At 35.2% G+C, this 19,572-nt stretch overlaps 1 long non-coding RNA gene across 3 annotated transcripts in view; it reads right to left on the bottom strand.

The window, feature by feature from the left end:
• Positions 1–5,278, bottom strand: part of LOC141503299 (uncharacterized) — a 182,375-nt gene extending 177,097 nt beyond the window's left edge. For all 3 annotated transcript variants that reach the window (XR_012472807.1, XR_012472805.1, XR_012472806.1), the window contains exon 1: positions 5,225–5,278. This is a non-coding gene — a long non-coding RNA (uncharacterized LOC141503299). The remainder of the gene's footprint in view (positions 1–5,224) is intronic.
• Positions 5,279–19,572: the final 14,294 nt, after the last annotated feature.

Below are 19,572 nucleotides of genomic sequence, written 5' to 3'. Positions count from 1 at the left end.
GGAATATTGCCACTAAAAAGCATAGGAATGACTGAAGGAGCTTTAGTGAAAACATTTCTAGTGAATGACAACTTGAAGGAATAAGTTTTCTCTCCCTTTACATTCATCAACCTTTCCATGTTAATGAACATTGGGGGTGAAATAGGAATGTCAAAAGAATTCAGATTTGAGCTTTAAGGGTTAGGGAATAGGGAGGGGGAGTGTTTGGATTTGACTACAGCTCCAATTTCCTTTCATGAATATTTCATTTAAATCCTGTATTAATCATTAAGTCATAATGACTGTCTCTGTCTTTCCCTTGCTCTCACAGTCTCCCTGTCACCCAGACATCCTTTTCTCTCCCTCCAGCTCTGAATTTCTCTCTCCTCCTGTCTCACCTCTCTCTTCCTGCCCTCCAACCCCACCCCATATTCCTCTAATCAAAAAAGAAATCTAAATGGTTTGGATGAACATTGATTATCTAAGCACCTTTAGAAAAATATCCCTGTGACTTTAAGCTGTGTCTGCTACAAAGACACTGCTGGAATGGGAACTCAAAGATTGCACTGTGGGAGACACTTACTAGTGTATCAAAGTCAAGGTCTGAAACCTTCCAAAGAGCTCTCTGCCATTAAAATTTAAGAAAATCATGTACACAGAAAGGCAATATAGTGAACTTTCAAGTGTTTGGGGGATTTTTGTTATTTTTGCTGTCTTTTTCCCCCAATAATAAGGTTGCCCAAATAGGAAAAACAGTTCCATCAGTACATGAAGATTGTTTGACCTCACTCCCCACCAACCTGACAAGATAAAACCTTTATCAGGCAATCCTTAGGACATTTGAAGAAGTAGGGTGGCAGGGGTGGGGGTAGGGGTAGGGAGTATAGGCAAAGGAATGAGACACAGAAATTTATATGGTAGTTTAATGAAAATTTTATTTTATTTTTGCAACATTCCTATGCTGAATTACTTTAAGTGCAATGATTCCCAGGCCTCATTTTCCTCATCTGTAAAATGAGAGAACTGGACAAGAGAAGCAGTCTCCAGAGCAGAGTCCTATACTCTCTAAGGATTCATAGAATAATGTCAAAGAGGTAATGAAATTACTGTAAGGGGTAACCATTAAAACTAATGGTTTTTAATGAAACCATTCAAAATGATTTCAGACCCAGCATACTGGGTGAAGTCCTCATCATCTCACACATGGTCTCTGATGGAAGAATTATGATTGGTCTCCCTACTGGAATCTCATCCTACCTGATCCATTCTCTACACAACTGCTAAATTGCCTTAAAGCACAAGTCTGCCCATGTTAACTCCTCAATTCAATAAACCCTCCCCCTAACCCCCATTCAGGATAGCAACCTCTGGTTTGTTTCCAACACAATCCCATGTCCTCTTGACCACTATGTCTGAACACTCTCCTGTACTGACCCTTCCCACCCAACATCCTGTGACTAGGAAAGCTTCCAAAAGCATGTTCTGGGTCATGATCCCTTTGGTTGAATTTAACTTACTCATGAGCAAGAAACTTGTAAGCAGATAAATTTATTCCTACCTCTAGCCTACTCACATATTGCCCTTGGACAGTGACAGCTGAATAAGAACCCAGACTCCCTTCTAAATCTCATTTTCATTTTCATGGGAAACAGTGAATCAAGTAGTACAATTAGGGATGGGTGAATGGATTTATCTATTGATTTTGATCAGTACATCAAGAAATGGGTGACTGATGGATCAATGGTTGCAAACTGCATTGAAGAATTCTTACTTTGTCATTACCCATAACCAATTCCTTTTCACTCTAAAGAAGTTTCCTCTATTCATAGAGGACATCACCATCCTTCAGGTCACCTAGGTTCAAGATCAAGCATCAACCTTTTCTCTTTTCTCTCCTTCACTCCAAATAGTCAATTAGTAGTCCAATTTTATCAATTCTATTCACATCAGTTCTATCCCTAGTATCCATCCCCTTCTTTCTATTCACATGACCAACACACTGGAAGTTAAAAAGACCTTTAAAAAATACCAGTTGGCAACTAAGAACACATAATATAAGAGAAAAGTAAATAAAACAAATATAAAAACTCACTGACTAGAGAACATTGATACATCTTTTCTGTTTTCATACCACAGTGAAGGAATCTATGGTTTGTGTTCCTCTCATCCTTCAATATTCATTTTATCCCCTCTCTTACTATGGTTGTAGATTTCTGAAAAGACTAAAGGGAGTATTTCCTTCTTTTAATAACTATCTATCTTTTTTCCCTTTTATGAAAAACAATGGAATGAAAACAGTAGGGATGGAATGTCAATATTGGTCTGAGGATAGAAATCCAGATGTTTTTGTTATGCTCAACCACCAGCTGGTCTCAAAGTTTTACAGACAAGGGGGAAGGGAAAGAAAGGTCTCGGAAGAACAATGTTGAGAGACTGTTTGTTATAATTATTGTCCTGAGGATAGAGAGGATGAGATGAGAAGAGAATGCCACAACCCACAGGATACAGAGAAAGAGAAAAAGGTTGAAAATAAATGAATAATAAATGAATCTCTTTCCATTTCTCTCTTAAAAAGTTTTCCCAAGGAGGTGAAGAATCAAAAAGTAGTGAGAAGAGGGGTAATGGCTTCATATCCTGTCCAGTCACCCATCAGGAATTCAAGACCTAGTTTGGCACCTTGCAATCTGCCCTACTTCCTTAAGAATAGTAATTTAGTCAAAACAATCATCACTACCAGAAAACATGCCAGTTGACTTCCTTTTGAATTCATTATGTCCTATAATCCCTATAACTCCTGAAACTAAAGAAGCAAGGGACTATCTGTATTTGTATTTACAGTGCCAAGAACTTACTTAAAAATACTTTTCATTTATTCATTGATCCAAACTTTATTTGTCCCTCAGCACCTAAATCATTGTTAAGGAGGTAAGGTGTGCATGGGACATGGTCTATATTTTATGTATTATAATTGAATAGTTCAATTCACTAGGAAATTAATTAAAGTCCATTCATTGGTTAAATCCTACCATATACAGAAGAAGCTATACTGAGACACCTTTAAGGTCTCATTGAAAAACTTTAGAATTGATTGTACAGCAAAGGAGACACTGGCACAAGACCTCCAAGAATAGCATGCCCTCATCAGTGAGGGTGTTGCATGCACTCTATGAGAAAGGCAGAATTGAAGTTACTCAAAGGAAACATGACATACATACATTTAGAGTATCCACTACGGCTGCTCACATGGACTATTTGTGCCCAACCTGTGGTGGAACATTTTGTGCTTATATTGGTCTGATCAGCCACAGTCACACACTAAAATTTGTCTCATACATACTGATGTCATTTTGTTCTTCAATAATGAAGGACAAGAATCAACCAAATGTAGTAAATTATCTTGACTGGTCAGGGGATGGGAAATCATTTTGGTGACTCAAGTATTCTTACTACTTATTGTATAGGCTATACATATATTACCAACATTCAAAGAAATAATAATAAATCCCGTTTATGTAGTGTTTCGTGGTTTATAACCTGCTGTCTTTACAACACTTCTCGGATTCAATCTCTTCTGATTAAAATGTGGAGAATGAATTAATAGTAGATGTTTCAGAATATATGATTCCTATTTTTCTGGTGAAAAAACTAAGGAAAGAAGAAAGTATGCATTTACTATCTCCTATTATATGTTATATCCAAACACTATGTTTAGTACTTTATAAATATTATCTCATTTGATACCCCCAAAAATCCTGGATGGTAAATGTCATTCTTGCTCTTATTTTACAATTGAGGAAACTGAGGCAGCATGTGATTAAGTGACTTGCCCAAGATAATATAGCTAGAAAGTGTCTGAGGTTAGATTTGAACTGAGGTGTTCCCAATTCCAGACCCCATGTACCATCTTTTGTACTTTTTGAACATAGGTCTCACAGACATTTAGTGACTTGGCCACAATCAAACCATTAGGAAGTTCAGTGCTCTTTCCATTATACCATACTATCTCTACTAATACCATTAAGACACTAGATTGAATGCAACTTAATAGTTCTTTGGCATTTCAGAAGACTCCTTAGGACCTTGCTGTGACTCAGGATCATCATTGTGAAATCAATTATCATGTCACCAGTGAAGAGCAAATGTGTTAGCTAATGGAGGTTTCTGGTTGATGGAATGACAGATAAAAAGAGAGCTTCCTAGAGTATGTTTCTAAATAACATCCTAGAGGTAGTACTGGAAAAGATATAGAAAATCTAATCCTGCCTTCACATTTTATAAATGAGAAAACCAAGGCCTATATAGATAAAGAGACTTTCCCACACTCATCTAAAATTCAAACTCAGACATTCCAATTTTTCCACCTATATACATTTTGGCTTAGTCTTGTATCTAACTCATTAAAAGGCATAGTTTGTGACTCTGGTTTTCAGACCCTTTGTCAATATAAAGTTTTTGATCAAAGTGACTTTACCTCAGCCCCACCAGCCATGGTCAATGGCTACATACCATGTTGATCAGTTAGGTATTCAGTGTTTCATCATTCAAATTAAATTAATATGTTTTGATTTATTGACATTCTGGGAGACACAAGCAAAATCTTTGACAACTAAACTGCCCTTACTTCAATGATAAAAGGTATAATCTCCAAAATTTTCAATAATATTACAGGACAAGAGTATCAAGCTACAAGGACAAAGAAGAAGGAAATAAATAAAAGATCAGGATAGCATCAAAAACTGATAGCACTAGAAAACACATTTGAGTCCTTCTAATCAAACACTTTCATTTTACAGAAGAGGAGAATGGGGTCTAAAAATAAGAGTTGTCCAAGATTATATAGTATCAGTAAATCAGATAGTATTGCCCAGTGAGCCACCATCTTGTGCTTTGAAATTGTGTATAGAAGTCTTACAGAAGACTCCTTGACCTTCTAAAAGAATTAGAAAATCTTGAGAGAACAGGTCTCATAGAAAGATTCCAGAGACTTCATGCTTTTTGTTCTGAGAAAAATCTCTAGGTTACAAGTCTCCTAAAATCCTTCCCAGATAGAATTCCTAGTACTGAGAACATAAGAAAAATCATACTAGATTAGTTGAATTTGTCCAGCCAGGGATTCATGATATGACTGTGGCAAAAAAGAGTGATTTGTGGTTGACCACCTCATTCCCACTTACTTGAATCAACATGAAAAATCATGGATATACTACTACTAAGTTGCAAGAAAGTTATTTGAAAATGTAATTACCTGAACCTTCTTAACACATGTTCCATAAGGTTTTCTTCCTGCTTTTGGTTGAAGCATTGTGACATAGTGGAAAGAATGTTACACTGCCAGTTAGAGGTTCAAGTCCTATCTGTGACACATACTAATTGTATGCCTTTTGTTTAACTTTTCCCTAGTGATCTTGCCCTTTCATCTCTAGAACTTTATGACGGAGGACCCCCCCCACACTCTCCTATTAGTGACTGCCTCTCCCAGAAAACTATTTCTAGAAAGTTACACCATTTTTAATTTCCCTTCCTCCTCTCTGTCTCTCTTCTCCATAGCCTAACTGTTTTATTACTATATACATATACCCTTTCCACATTCATTTCTCCTCCAATTTTGGAACCAAGAATCAATATTAAATCAATTCTGTCATTGTTCTTAAGGCATGACAATTGATTCCACTATAGTCCTCCTCACCATTTCTGTAATTTTCTGAACTAAAGCCCTTAACCCTCCATGACTAACAATTCTTACTTCCCTATGTGTCTTATCTCCCTAGTGTTAAAATATGCTTCCTTGAGGACAATAGCTTTCTTAAAATTTAGTACTTGACACAGTGAGCATTCAATAAATGTTTTTTTTTCTCTGATTTATCCTTTCATTATTCCAAACCAGAAAAAAAGGGAGTGGAAAACTTTAGTTAAGGATGATGAAGAATTCAGTTGTAGGAAAATCAGGGGTACCATTCTTTATTAGATGGGAGCCTTTTGCCCTTGTTTTTGTCTGAGCCCTTCCCCAACTTGAAAAATACCTCCTCATTTTTTCAACATGAGTTAGCAGCATGCTTTCACAAAAGTGATATTGAACTCAATAAGGTGTGGACCCCAATTGTTTAAAAACTAAGTCACTCAGGCATAAGTTCTGGCATGTCCTATGTGCCAAATTCTAAATTCTTCAATTACATTCCTGGTCATAGACTGTTTAAACTATCAGAACATTCACTTAGTTAACTATGGAGCAATTTATTGACAACGGGTTGGTCACCAGGTGATAAATTCTTTGAGTGCAGAAAACCCATATAAGAAAGGGAAAAAAAAGAAAATAATCTTTAGTCCTGATAGGGATAGATTAATGGGGGGAAAGAAATAAGTAAATTATCCCAAAGATATATGAAGTAGAATTAAAATTCAAGCTGTCACTGAATCTACTAGGGGATTCTCTCATTTATCAGGCTCCTTGTGCATTCAAGTCATTGTTCCTCTATTGAAAATGAAGGTTGAATACGAACATATCGAGCTTTTGAGAAAAAAGTTTGAATTAAATTGAAAATCAAAAAGATGACACCTTCTCCATGAAACTTTAAAAAAAATATCTCCTTTCTCAAAAGTCTCAATTCCTTCATTTATTTATGTTTTTATTTTTCTGGTAGTACTTTGTTGTTGTGGGGTCTTTTTCAATATTGAATCTTGGCAAAGATATTGAAGTGGTTTCATAATTTCCTTCTCTAAGTCATTTTGCAAGTGAGAAAACTGAGGCAAATGGGGCTAAGTGGTTTTTTGTGATCACACATCTAGTAAGGATCAGAGGATCAGAGGTTAGATTTGAATTCAGGAAGATAAAGATAAATCTTTCTGACTCCAGATCTGGCATATTATCCACTGTGTCACTTAACTAGCCTTAGTATGTACTTAATACATGTTATTCGATGATTGATTGGCTGATCATTTTGAACATCTCTGATAGCACTTAGCATATTCTCTTTTGTAATATAGTCATATTTGTTTTGCTTTTATCTTCCCTACACTAAACTAGAAGTCCCACAAGTCAGGGACTGTCATTCATTATTATGTCTCTACCAGTTAAGGACTGATGAATATCTGTTCAGTGAATGTTGAAAGAATTCATTCAATAAATATTTATTTAAGTCCTACTAACTATGTCCCACTAAAGCCTTTCTGCAATGCTTCATTGTAGCATAAAAGTCACCCTGCTCTTTCAAAGGTTATGCCTGTGGTACATAAGCTCTACCATATCCTACCAAGGTGAGAAAAATAATCATATTACACATCTAGAATTCCAAAGAGTCCCAGAGTCCAACTCTATCTTTTCTAGAAAAGGAAACTGAGATCAAGAGAGGTTAAGTGATAGGCCCAAGACCATAAAATAATGAGCATCAGAGAAAGAATTTGAATTCACATTCTCTGGGGTTTTTAACTATATTATGTCAAGTATAGGTCTGATAATAAATGTATCCATCAAAAAAGTTACAAGCCTAGAGAATTAGAATTAGAAATAGAATTAGAAAGTTGGTCATTGGGTCATGATTTTTATAGCAATTTATGAAGATTATATAAACAAGGAATGAAAGGATTGCAATCTGCTTCAGTTGAAAGAGTATCAACCAACCAATTAATCAAGCAATAAGCATTTATTAAGTGTATATAACATTCTAAATAGTGGGCCAGACATAGTATGTGATCTCTCTGTTGGGATGGGGGGAAAGCTATTCAAACAAAAGATAAAAAATGGTCCTTGTACTCCAGAGATTTATTTTCTAATGAGAGTGATAACATGTACAAAAATCACCATCTAAGAGATACTTTTAAATTATATGGAAGACTGTCTTAGGAGAGGAGACATCAGCACCTACAGTGTCCTATAAAGGCCTCCTGAAGAAGGTGGTGTTTGAGCTGAATTTTGAAAGAAGCCAGGGATTCTAAAGATAGAAATGAGGAGAGAGAGCATTTTAGGCATAGGTGCCAGTCAGTAGGCACAGAGACGAGAGATGAATCATTTTTATGCAAGGATCAGCAAGTAGATCAGCAGAACTGAACTATGGAAGGACATTATAAATATATATATATATATATATATATATGTATGTATATATATGTATATATACATATATATATATGAAGACTGGAAAATAAGAATAAATCAGTCCAAGAAGAGCTTTAATTGCCAAACAGAAGATTATATGGTCCCCTAAAACTCAGAGGGAGCTGTTAGGGCTTATTGAATATGGCAAAAAGATGGCACAGTATAGAACACTACGTCTGGATCCAGGAAGACCTGAGTTCAAATGTGGCCTCAGATATTTCCTAACTATGGAACCCTATGCAAGTTACTTGACCCTGTTTGCCTCAGTATCTCATCTGGAAAATAAGCTAGAGAAGGAAATGGCAAACTATTGTTTTTGCCAAGAAAACCTCAAACATGGTCAGGAAAAGTCAGATATGACTGAACAAGAACAGAAGAGATTTTTGACTAGGGGGTTGACATGGCCAGTCCTATACTTTAGGAAAATCATTATGTATATTGTTTTCCTGGTTCTGTTATGTCAGTTAACATGTCTTCTTTCATTTCCTTGATTTCCTCTGCCTTGCCAAAATCCCTAGTTTTCTTCAAAACTAATTACTAAATTACTAAAAACTTATAAATAATTAGTGGCATAAAAGTGGAATATGCTATCTATAGAGCTACTCATTCTAGATTTTAGGAAGTTAGATGACTACTTGTCAGATGGATCAAGGGATTCTTTTAAAGTATAGGATAGTTTAGATAATTGTTGAAGTACCTTCCATCTCTCAAATTCTATGTGAAGCATTTTCCACCTCCTTATTATTCTCTGTCTTGAAATTACATTATAAAGTCTTATCAGTATGTGGGTTCTACCCTCCCAAGGAGAAGATAAGTTTCTTGAAGGCAGGAACTGTTACTTCATTTTGTCATTTTACACTTAAAACTTTTTAAAATTTATTTTATTCTATTGTTATTATTTTTTAGGTTTTTGCAATGCAATGGGGTTAAGTGGCTTGCCCAAGGCCACACAGCTAGGAAATTATTAAGTGTCTGAGACCAGATTTGAACCCAGGTACTCCTGACTCCAGGGCCAGTGCTCTATCCACTGCTCCACCTAGCCACTCCTACACTTAAAACTTTTGCAAGTTCCTTTGGATGCTTAATAATTTCTATTGAATTGAATTAAAGAATATCTTACAGCAACAATTTGTTGAGCCATTCTTGTATCACAGGGCATTCAATTTCTTTCTAGAGGTTGTTTTTGGTTTTTACTGCCACATATGCACACATGCACACGCACACACAAGTGTTCTTCAAACCCTTGCTACTGGATTAGCCATTGCAGATAGATTTGCTCTATTATCCTATTTTGACACATATAATTCCTATGTTATTTGCATCTCTGTTCCTGAAAGAAATCCAAAGCATCTCTCAAGATGCTTAAATGGACATTTCCAGACCATTTGACATTCATCAGGGAGGAGAACACTCACTTGACTTAGTGTCTAGCAACGCTAATAATAAGGCTGACATAGGGATCTTAGTGCTGTTTATAGTGAAGGGACAGCTGCATTTGTCTGAGCTGCAGGTTAAACTTATAGCCTCATGTCAGGGTTGCAAAGAGGTGGCATTGAGAAAGCAAGAGATTGGGGGGGAGGGGAGAAAAAGGTATTTCCATATCACTGTTTTCACTTGTTTCTGTGGTCTCCTGGAAACAAAAGAAAACTAATGATGGAAATCCAAGTTGAAAGCTATCTATTAAGTCAACTGCCTGGCAGAGTACCTCAATAGAGTGTCCAAGAGCAAAGGATGTCAGTGAAATTTCAGTCTCATCAAAAACAGCAGAGTCAAGACTGTCACTAGGAATGCATGTGCCTAGAATTCTGATCGCCCCAGAGAGAATCCAGACAGCTTTACTCCTCTATTTGCTTCATTCCTTCAGACAAACTCATGCTGTCTCTTTCTTTTTTTACCCCTTAAGACAGCGTGATTGACGAGTTTCCCGGGTAATGTCTCTACATTGCTTCTGATGATAGCAGATGATGCCCACAAGAGCACCCTGGTCTCAGTGACACCCAGAGTCCTGACACATGACCCATTTTAGGAACATGAGAGGCTGCTTAGAGAACCTTAAAGGGAATGATTTAGAGGAACTGATCCACTGAGACTTGCCCTGGATGAGCATTTCATTACCCAAGAATTCATTGATTTGGCATTCATTACTCAGAATCCCTAAATACAATTCCTGGCAGGAACTCAGTTCTTTTGTGTTTTACAATGTGACAAGTTGAATATCAGTGGTTGGTGCAGTCTGCAAATAGTTTTTTTTTGATGGGGGGGAGGGAAATAATGGAGGTAACTTGATTTGAAAAAAAATTGAAATGAAATGGAGAATCAGGAGACCTGCCTGAGGTCTTCTCCCTAACTCTACCATCTCATAACAAAGAGAATGTAAGCAAATCATATCCATGTCTCAGTCTTCTCATCTTCAAAATGGAAAGAAAAATGCCTAATTTACTTTGTCTCCCAGGTGCTCTATGGATAAAATGAGAAAATATATGGGAAATAACTTAAGTGATTTAAAGTTCAATACCAGAGAAAGGGATTATGATTATTAAGTCTGGCAGAAGGCTCTTGGACCAGTCCTAGAGTTTGTTATGAAAATCTTGGTCCAGGGCATACCAAAGCATTTGATCATCTCAAATCACATCCCTAATATGACTTCAGCTGCTAATAAAAATCATTTGTAGTAAGAATAGTGACAGAAAGTAATGTCAAGTACTTCCATGATGAATTCTCTTCAATAAGAAGGAACCCCAGGTAGACTGGTAAATTAAAAGAATGCTGCAAATATAATCTAACTGGATTTTAACAAGTTTTGATAATGCAATTCATTCTACTCTCTAGTAAATATAGAAAGACTTGGATAACATGGGTTAGTTTATAATATAATTATGTCAGTAGGGCAGCTTTAACTAGTGTAGTGCTCCAGGGATCTATGCTTGACCATATTCTGCTTAATATTTTTATCAGCATTTATCAATATTTATCAATGTTTTACTTAGATAAAAGAATAGATAGAATATTTTTCAAATATACAGATGACTCAGAATTAGGAGAAAGAGTTAAGACACAGGAGGAGAGTCAAGATCCAAAGGGATTTTAACAGGCTAGATAGAGGAGTGTGAAGCTAATAAAACAAAATTCAATAGAGATATAGGTAAAGTCTTACCCTTGTAAGCAAAAATCAACTTCAAAGTCCAAAACTGAGGGAAAGTGAGGTAGCAGAAATTTCAGAAAAGATATAGGGATTTCAATATAACTTAGCAAAAGAGTCATTCTCCAGTCCACAAATTGTCAATGAACATAAGCAGGTAGTTTTCAAAAGAAGAAATCAAGACAACAATGGTCACATTAAAAATGTGTTCAAGAGACAGAAGTCACAGACAGTGATATAATTTTTCTGTTTAAGATAACTTAGGATTTCAGGAAAGGACTGTCTAACTTGAGTGAAAGGGGAGTGCAGTCCAGACAATGTCTGGACAAGCCAATGGGAGACTCTTAGCCACAGCACAGATAAGCAACTGCAACCCCTCAGCTCAGGAAGCCAGGCACATGGCAAGCTAGCTCTGAGGTCACCAGCCCCTGCAAAATATGAACAATTAGACCAGGAAACCCCAGTGGGGTTGCACAGTGGGCAAGTTGCCAGCCCCTGAATCCCTGATTCAGAAAGTCTGTCATCAGGTTTCTGGGTCCAAGAACGAGAAGCTTTGTACAGTGTTCACTGTACCTCAGAAGTTCGACTCCAAAGTAATAAAATAGGCAAAAATTAACATAAAACAGAAGAGTTGTAATCAAAGAAAGCTACTATGGTAACAGGGAGGATCAAAACACAAACTCAAAAGAGGACAGCAAAATCAAAATTCCTACATAAAAAGTCTCAAAGAAAGATGAATTGGAGTCAAGTACAAAACGTTTTCTTGGAAAAAATTCATAAAAGGATTTTAAAAATCAAATAAAAGAAGTAGAAGAAAAATTGGGAAAGTTATGCAAGAGAGAATCAATAGCTTGGAAAAGACAAAAATTGACTGAAGAAAATAAAGCCTTGGGGCAGCTAGGTGGCGCAGTGGATAAAGCACCAGCCCTGGAGTCAGGAGTATCTGGGTTCAAATCCGGTCGCAGACACTTAATAATTACCTAGCTGTGTGACTTTGGGCAAGCCACTTAACCCTATTTGCCTTGCAAAAGAAAAAAGAAAAGAAAAGACCTAAAAAAAGAAGAAAAGAAAAAGAAAGCCTTAAAAATTATCAAAAAGCAAGTGAAAACTAATGACTTTTTGAAACATTAAGAATCAATCAAACAAAATCAAAACAACTAAAAAAAGAATATGCAAAATATCTCATTGGAAAAACTACTGACCTGGACAAGAGATGCAGGACAGAATTATCTGAAAGTCATGATTTTTTTTTAAAAAGAGCCTGAACAGGATCTTTTTTTTCCTTTTTTTAATTGATAATTTATTTTATTTTTCCAATTATGTGTCATGAAAGTTTTCAACTTTCTTCCACATGCATATGCATGTTTATAAATTACATAATTTCCTCCCACCCTCCCTTCTCACCCAGTTCCCTTCAGCAGCAGTCTGATGAACATTGTACATACACATTTGTGTTTGATATGCTTACAAATTAAACATTTTCTCTATGATGTATTGGCATTAAGGGAAAACAAAAAAATGAGATAAGGGAAAACATAAGAGAAATTTTTAAAAAGTGAACATAGTCGGGGCAGCTAGGTGGTGCAGTGGATAAAGCACTGGTCATGGAGTCAGGAGTACCTGGATTCAAATCTGGTCTCAGACACTTAATAATTACCTAGATGTGTGGCCTTGGGCAAGCCACTTTAACCCCATTTGCCTTGTAAAAACCTTAAAAAAAAAAGTGAACATAGTGTTCATTCAGATTCTATGTGGGGCAACTAGGTGGCACAGTGAATAGAGCACTGACCCTGGAGTCAGGAGGGCCTCAGTTCAAATCCAGTCTCAAACACTTAATAATTACTTATCTGTGTGACCTTGGGCAGGTCACTTGACCCCACTGACTTGCCAAAAAAAAAATAATAATAAAGATACTGTAGGGACTTTTTGGGTTTGTGTTTTATTTGGTTTGGTTTTTTTCTTCCTCTGAATGTAGAAGATGTTGTCCATAACAGGTCTGCTAGGGTTATCCTAGCACTCTGAACAGCTGAAAGGAGCTGTATCCATCAAGGTTGATCAACTCACAATGTTCTTGTTAATGTGTATAATATAAATAGCATCTTTCAAGAAATTAACAGGATAAATGCCCTGATATCCTAGAACCAGAGAGTAAAAAAGACCACTGATAGAATCGAACAATTACTTCTTCAAAGAGATCCCAAAATGAAAACTCCAAGGAATAGTGTAGCACAATTCCATAATTGTCAGATCAAATAAAAAATACTTCAAGCAGCCAGAAAGAAACCATTCAGATATGATGGAACCACAATAAGTATTACACATGGATTAGCAGTATCTGCATTAAAGAATTGGGGTGTTTGGAAGATGGTGCTCTGGAAAACAAAAGCACTTGGAATACAACCAAGAATCAACTACCCAGCAAAATTAAGCATAATATTTTAGGAGAAAAAAGATGGATTTTCAATGAAATAGGAACTTTCAAACTTTTCTTATAAAAAGACCAGAGATGGCCAGAAAAGTCTAATCTTAAAATAAAAGACACAAGAGAGGCATAAAAAGATAAACAGTAAAGAAAAAGGGGTGGGTAAAAGGAGAGAAGGAGGAAAGGGGGATAAATTAGATAGCATAAAGAAGCACAAAAGATATATTACAGCAGAAAGAAAGAAATGGGGGTGAGCAATGTTTGAACCTTATTTTCATTAAATTTTGCTCAAAAGACAATAACATGCACATTCACTTGGATTTAGAAATTTGGAAGAAGGAGGGGAAAGGGGAAAAGAGGGGGGACAGATTGAAGGAGGCAGTGATCAGAATCAAAACATTGATGAGAATGGATACATAAACAACATGGTAAGAAGAAAAGTTGGAAAGAAATATGATTAGTAATCATAACTGTGCATGTGAATAGAATGAACTTTCATAAAGTAGAAGTATAGAGCAAAGAAGATTAAAAACTAGAATCCTACAATATATAGTTTATATGAAACATTTTTAAATTACATAGAGAGTAAAATTAAAAGACTGGAGCAAAATATAATAATTATGTTTCAGCTAAATAAAAAAACAGCAGCCGTATCTCAGATAAATCAAAATCAAAAATAGACCTAATTAAAAGGGATAAGGATGGAACCTAAATCTTTCGGGGGGAAGGGCAATGGGGTTGTGACTTGCCCAAGGACACACAGCTAGTTAGTATGACATGTCTGAGGCCAAGATTTGAACTCAGGTCCTCCTGACTCCAGGGCTAGTGTTCTATATTCACTCTACCACCTAGCTGCTATAGGAAACTGTCTTGTTAAAAGGCACCATAGACAATGAAGTAATATCAGTACTAAATCTATGTCCCCAAGTGTTATAGCATCCAAATACTTAGCAGAGAAGTTAAGTGAGTTTTAGGAAAAAATAGACAACAAAATTATATTAGTGAGATATCTCTGCTTTCACCCTCTCAGAAAAAATACAAATCTAACTACAAAATAAGAAAGTAGCTAGGGGAATAGAATTTTAGAAAATATAGGTTGAAGCATTTTTTTACTTTATTTTTCTTGTTTTTTTATTGGGGTGGTTATGTTTTCTTTAACAACATTACTTATGGAAATGTTTTGCGTGACTATATATGTATAGCCTATATCAAATTGTTTGTCTTCTCAGTGATGGGTATGTGGAGTGAGGAAGGGAAAGAATATGAAATTGAAAGTTATAAAATTAATGGTTAATTAATGGTTTTCATGTATAACTGGGAAAAAATAAAAATACTTAATAAAAACAAATGATCAAAAATGCATATTCTTTGACCTAGCAAAACCAACAGTAAATACTCCAAAGTGATCAAAGAAAAAAGTATCTATTTGTAAAAAAAGTATTTATATCAGCTCTTTTCCAGTGGCAAGGAATTGAAAATCAAGGGGAAGTCTCATCAGTTGGGGAAAGCTGAACAAGTTGTACTTTTGATTGTGTGGAATATTATGATGGCATAGGAAAACTCATATGAAGTGATGTAAAGTCAAGTGAGCAAAACAAAGAAATAACAATATTGTAGGAATAATCAACAGTGAAAAAGTAGGCAAATCCAAAAGACCTATGATGAAAATTTTGCCCACCTCCAGAAAGAGAACTGATTAACTCTGAATGCAGTTTAAAGTTAAGCTTTTTAAAACTTCATTTATCCTTTTTAAATTTTTGTCTGCTTCTTTAATATGACTAATATGTAAACATATTTTGCTTGTTTGGACATGTATCAATTTGCTTACCTTCTCAAAGAGGAGAGAGAGATGCAAGGAAGGGAGAGAATTTTAAACAAATATTTTTCAAATGATTATTTAAAAAACCTAAGTAATTGGGAAATTTTTAATGAAATAATGAAAACTGTATTTTAAAAAATAACCACTTCAACTTAAAATATATATATATATACATATATATATATGTATATATATATATATATATATATATATATATATATATTAGCAATCTGATTTGGCAGCCCAAAATGCCAATTCTTCTGAAGATGCATTAATATCATCATTTTTTTATTCCAGGAATAGTGGAATAGGAAAGTGATCAATCACCTCATTACATTCTCAGCTCATCAGACCACATCTGGAGCACTTTGTTCTGTTTAGTGTACCATGACTTTAAAAAGAATTTTGATAAGCTTACAATAGACTAGAAATAGGGATTGAAAGAAGAGCCTTAAATCCATATCATTTGACAATCATAGAAAGGAATTGGGAATATTTAACCTGGAAAAAGAGGACAGAGTGAGGGAGGGAGGGGAAGGGACAATCATAACTGTTTTCATGTATTTGAAGGATTGTCAGGTGGAAGAAGTATTGAACTGGTTCTATTTTGATAGACATTTTAGAATTTTCAAATTAAGCTGTCAGGAAAAATTTGCTAACAATTAGAGATGTTGAAAACTGGAAGGAGTTGCCTCAAGATGTGGTAGATTACCCCTCTTTGGTTGTATTCAAGTAGAGATTTTATGACCACTTTTCAGGTATGTTATAATGGGAATTCCTTATGTCTGTGTGTGCATGTGCGTCTATGTATGTGTCTGTGTATATCTATGTGTTGGGGAGGGGGTTAGATCAGATTACCAATGATGTCCTTACCAACTTTTAAATATGTGATTCTGAGCATAAGTGATTGGCTAAGAAAACCCTAAGAGTTATAACTTGAACTTGGATTCAGTGATCTTTGCTTTGAACCAAATCAAAGAAAGATCCTCACCACAAACAATATATAGAGAAAAAGCATATGAAGAAAGTGACTGGGAGAGAAGTGAAAGAAAAGACATTGGTGACCAAGAAACAACATTGGTGACCATAGAAGCCACCAAAAATTCATTCCCAGTGACTCTCCCAGTTAATTACATATTGACACTATTTGTCCAACATTAAAAAAAAATTCCATTGGTCAGGTGCCTAGGCAGGGAGTGAAAAGATGGAATAATTAGGAGAGGGATCTTCATCCAACATAACAACAAAAAAGATGTCCTGAGAGGGCATGAAAACCACAGAACCCTAGGAATGTAGTTATCTTGGGTCAAGGTAAAAGAATGAACTGATACACCAGTATAGTATATTTCCCTCGCCATTCCTTTTGGCCTAAAATTACCATTTTGTGGATAAAGACTGACATCCAAAGATGGGTCTTTACCTGAAGATGACTTCCATCAAGAATCAAACCAGGATTGTCTTTTGGTAGAAAGAGAAAGGATGTGGGTAGAACTGTGAGTTGAAACTATGGTTTGTAATTCAAGTTTGGAAGAAACAACCTTATGGCTGAGTATCTAGTTTCTTGTAAATATGTCTCAAGATCCTGACATAATTCTATAAATGAAGCCCCAAAGGATTAAAGTATGACCCCCAAATACTATATAATGAAAACCCTGGATAAGATCTAAACATTAAGTTCATCAAAAAAACTACACACCATATTTACTTTTAAGTTAATGCCATTTATGGCAAGTTGCTTACCACAATGGAAATGTAACTAATCTGAGAGTCAAGAGGTCTTCACTGTTAGCCCCATTTTTGACACAACTAATTTTGGAACTTTATATGATTCGCTGATTTTTCTCTGAGCCTCAATTTCCTCATCTTTAAAATAAATAAAATTACCTTTAAAGTCCTATACAAATTTTTTTTAATTTAAATTTATTTATTTATTTTCATCCATTGGACATGTAGATTTTTAAGTTAAAAAAATTTCTTCCACCCTCCCTTCTCACCCCCCCTCCCCTCAGTGGCATTGTACATACATATTTTGATAAGCATGCTTGCACATTAGTAATTTTAGGATGAGAATTAGGATTAAGGGAAAGATATTTAAGAGATAATTTTAATAAAGTGTTCATCAGATTCTGAAGGGTTGGTTGTGTGTGTGTGCGTGTGTGTGTGTGTGTGTGTGTGTGTGTGTGTGTGTGTGTGTTTTGTTTTGTTTTGCTTTGTGTTTTTTCCTCTGGATGGGGATAATATAGTTCCTAGTCAGTCTAATACTGTTGTCCCAGCTCTCCAGACTGCTGAGAGGAGCTGCTTCCATCAAGGTTGTTCATCTCACAATGTTGTTGTTGATATGGACATTGTTCTCTTGGCTCTACTCCCTTTGTTCAGCATCAGTTCCCATAAGTCATTCCATGCTTCTCTAGAGTCTGACCATTTATTTCTTATAGAACAAAAGTGTTTCATAATATTCATGTACCATAACTTATTTAACCATTCCCCAGTTGATGGGCATCCCCTAAATTTCCAATTCTTTGCCTCTACAAAGAGCTGCTATGAATATTTTGGAAAATGTAGTACTTTTCCCTTTTTATATAATTACTTCTGGATATAGACCTAAATTGGAATTGCTGAGTCAAAGGGTAACAACAGATTTATTGCTCTTTGGGCATAGTTCCATACTGCTCTACAGAAAGGTTGGATCCATTCACAATTCCATTAGCAATGCATAAATGTTCCAATCCTCCCACAAACCTCTCCAGCATTGACCATTTTCACTTTTTCTCATTTTAGCCAATCTGATAGGTGTGAGATGATACCTCATCATTGTTTTAATTTCTATTTCTCTAATTAATAATGATTTTGAAGAATTTTAGATTTTGACCATTTATCAATTGGGGAGTGACTTGTGACCTTATAAATTTGATGCAATTCTTTATATATTTTAGAAATGAGATCTTTATAAGGTCTCCTAGTTGTGAAGATTGTTTCCCAGCTTTCTGCTTTCCTTCTAATTTTGGCAACATTGATTTTATAAGTGCAAAACTTTTTTAATTTAATATAGTCAAAATCATTCATTTTTCAGTTTATAATATGCTCTAATTTTTGTTTGGTCATAAATTTATCCCCTTTCCATAGATCTGAAAGATAATTTCTTGGTCTATTAATTTATCTATGGTATTGCTATTCATCTAAATCCTGTACCCATTTTGACCTTATTTTAGTATAGGGTGTGAGATGTAGATATATGCCTAGTTTTTGCCACATTATTTTCCAGTTTTACCAACAATATTTGTCAAATAGTCAATTCTTATCCCAGAAGCTTATGTCTCTGGGTTTGTCAAATAGTAGATTACAGTAGTCATTTACTGCAGTTTCTTTTGAGTATCAGGCAGTTTTGATGACTGCTGCTTTATAGTATAGTGTTAGATCTGGTAGAGCTAGGTCACATTCCTTTACATTTTTTTTTCATCAGTTCCCTTGCTATTCTTGCCCTTTTTTTGCTCCAGATGAATTTTGTTACTATTTTTTTTCTAGCTCAGTAATGTAGTTGTTTGGTAGTTTGATTGGTATAGCACTGAATAAGCAATTTAATTTGGGTAAAATTGCCATTTTTATTATATTAGCTTGACCATTATTATATCAGCTTGAGCATTTGAAATTTTTCCAATTATTTAGATTTAGGTTAGAAGTGCTTTATAATCATGTTCATACAATTTCTGCGTTTGTGTTGGGAGGTAGATTTCCAAGTATCTAATGTTGTCTGAAGTTATTTTTAAATTTCTCTTTCTTTTAATTTAGTTTTAATTACTCTTGGACTTTGCTGTTCATATATAGAAATGCTAATGATTTATGAGGGTTTATTTTATATCCAGCTACTTTGCTGAATTTGTTAATTGTTACAAGGAGTTTTTTAGTTGATTTTCTGGGGTTCTCTAAATATACCATCATATCATCTGCAAAGAGTGAAAGTTTTGCTTACACAGTGCCTATTCTGATTCCTTCTATTTCTTTTTCTTCTATTATTGCTACTGATAGCATTTCTAATACTATATTGAGTAGTAATGGTGATAATGGGCATCCTTGTTTCATCCCTGATTTTATTGGAAATGCTCTGAGCTTATTCCCATTACATATAG

The sequence above is a fragment of the Macrotis lagotis genome, chromosome X (assembly GCF_037893015.1).
Source record: "Macrotis lagotis isolate mMagLag1 chromosome X, bilby.v1.9.chrom.fasta, whole genome shotgun sequence".
Taxonomy (NCBI): Eukaryota; Metazoa; Chordata; class Mammalia; order Peramelemorphia; family Peramelidae; genus Macrotis; species Macrotis lagotis.
The sequence above is the reverse complement of the archived record's forward strand: the minus strand, read 5'-3'. Positions and strand labels throughout refer to the sequence as shown.